Source organism: Octopus bimaculoides, chromosome 25 (genome assembly GCF_001194135.2).
Source record: "Octopus bimaculoides isolate UCB-OBI-ISO-001 chromosome 25, ASM119413v2, whole genome shotgun sequence".
NCBI classification, from domain to species: Eukaryota; Metazoa; Mollusca; class Cephalopoda; order Octopoda; family Octopodidae; genus Octopus; species Octopus bimaculoides.
The window spans coordinates 24,979,354-24,981,928 of record NC_069005.1 but is presented as its reverse complement, the minus strand read 5'-3'; the positions used below and the strand labels follow the sequence as shown (position 1 = coordinate 24,981,928).

The window sequence follows — 2,575 nt, the reverse complement described above, 5'->3', positions numbered from 1 at the left end:
AAAACGTACATGTTCGTTTATTTATTTAGTACACGTATTTTTTTTATTATATATATATATATGTCAGATTTTCCCGTTTGTTGTCCTTTCATTTAATCCTAAGAATATTATTTATGTAACGCACGCACTCCTTAAATTTTTTTACCTATACATACTTATACTCATTTATATATGTATAGGCATACCTACACAAGTGTGCCCCTTCTCGATTCTGTTACCTCGTAACTTGCAGAAAATGAATTTTTAAAAAAATAAACATTTTTCTGGAAGTTATGAGGAAGCGAAGTTGGGGGCACACTTGTGTAAGTATGCCAAATAAATATACTGAACAGCTTAACTACATGTTTATGTGTGTGTGTGTGTGTGTGTGTAAATATAAACGTGCGTGTGTATATGCATATACATATATGCATGCACATATATACAAAAGCACACAAAGGAACATGCATACACACACACACACACTCAGACTCTTATATGAGTATGTATATATATATATATATATATATATATATTATAATAATAATAATAATAATAATAATAATAATAATAATAATAATAATAATAATAATAATAATAATAATAATAATAATAAATATAATATTAGGGACAAAAAACGTTAATTATAAATTATATATATATATATGTATTCGCTCGTCTATACTCGTATACTTTCCATACGATGGACTCCGTCAGATCGCCAGAATAAACTTGCTGAAAGGTGTTGAAATTGTGATGTTATATGGTTATCGATTGACGAAGGTATTTGATCGAGTTCTCGTGTTCCTCGTAAATTTCTATGACGCTCCCACCCCCACCGCCACTGTCCTTCCATTTACAGTACACACATACATACATACATACATACATAAACCTATCAATAACGTACCTCTAATGACTACTGGAAACAGCTGTAAGTTAAATCTACTACGATATATAATGACCATTATTCATATCTTGTCTTGTATAGCTGTACGCGCACACGCGCGACAGACAGACAGACAAACTGACATGTAGATAGATAAATAAATAGATAGATCGATAGATATGTTTCTTTATTAGCCACAGGGCTGAACACAGGTGACAAAATACAGAGTAGAACTTGTCTTTTTTGGGAAGGAAAGAAAAGAAAAAGGGCGAGGGGGGAGGAGAATTTTGATCAAAAGGTATCTTGGAAAGAAAAAAACCATAGATAGATAGATAGATAGATAGATAGACAGATAGATAGACAGATAGATAGATAGATAGATAGATAGATAGATAGATAGATAGATAGTATAGTATAGAAGAAGTGGGGTGACTGATTTCGATGTTTCTGTCAACTAACTTTCATCGGACAATCCGATGAAGTTTAACCACCCGAAACTTTGAAGTCACTATCAACACTTGAAAAAGTATTTTAGATACGTGAACGTTCCTTCAGCTTACTATAAAATCGTTTCTATTATAAGTCTACACAAAAACCAAGTTACGTGCGTATGTTTATGTATGTATGTATGCATGTATGTATGTATGTATGTCTGTATGTATGTGTAACGTACATATATATATATACATATCTACTTGCATACATGTACACACATATGCATACAAGCATGATAGATCGCCATTACAATACATCAATGCATGCCTTCACATCTATACAGGCGGTAACTCTAACATAGACATCGGTCTATAAATATGTGTCTGTAGACATAAATCGAGCGATGGCAGCTAACGTGATAATTATCTTGACAGAAATTATATAGACTCATTCCACAGGGTGACACTTCATACATACATACATGCATACACAAACTATATATATATATATATACAAGCATGGACGTGTATGTATGTATGTATGTATGTATGTATGTATGCACACAGAGACACATTTAATGTGCAGACGGACACATGCATAGTTGTAGCGTCATAGAAGCAGTGCGGAAATGTTTGTTTGTTAATGGCAAATATAGATAGATAGATAGATAGATAGATAGATAGATAGATAGATAGATAGATAGATAGATGGATTCTTTTAAATACTGTTTTGTCCTGAAGGCAAATGAGCCGTATCCTTGGCCTTTGCTGGCCCTCCGAAACACGAGTGATTGACGCGGTTAGAGTTCCTTTCAAACATAGACACACAAACAGACAGACAGACAGTTAGATAGATAGATAGATAGATAGATAGATAGATAGATAGATAGATAGATAGATAGATAGATAGATAAACAGATAGATAGATACCACTTACCGGATTTGCCCACTCCAGGTTTTCCGAGTACAGCAAATCTGGAGTCGGGATGTTTACCACGGGTGCCTGAGGTCATATTGGGACGTGGTGGTTCATCAGCTGTAAAAAGGTCCAGCCTGCTCCTCAAGTAGCAGCAGTAGCAGCAGCAGTAGTAGTAGTAGTAGTAGTAGTAGTAGCAGCAGCAGCAGCCCTTTCTGCTACTACTGTGTAACGTAGGAGCAGTTTATAAACGTTCGGCTGTTGTTTGTCTCTGGTTCTTATTAAAATCCAGAGATTTTACTTGAATGTGGCCACCCTCAACGAGCACTTGCAACAAGACTGTCGATGTCCTCTTGT

The 2,575-nt window shown here is 34.7% G+C and overlaps 1 long non-coding RNA gene across 1 annotated transcript in view; it reads right to left on the bottom strand.

Moving 5' to 3' along the window:
• LOC128250810 (uncharacterized) overlaps positions 1–2,569 on the bottom strand; it is an 83,402-nt gene extending 80,833 nt beyond the window's left edge. The window contains exon 1 of the long non-coding RNA XR_008266792.1: positions 2,240–2,569. This is a non-coding gene — a long non-coding RNA (uncharacterized LOC128250810). The remainder of the gene's footprint in view (positions 1–2,239) is intronic.
• Between the last annotated feature and the right edge of the window lie 6 nt (positions 2,570–2,575).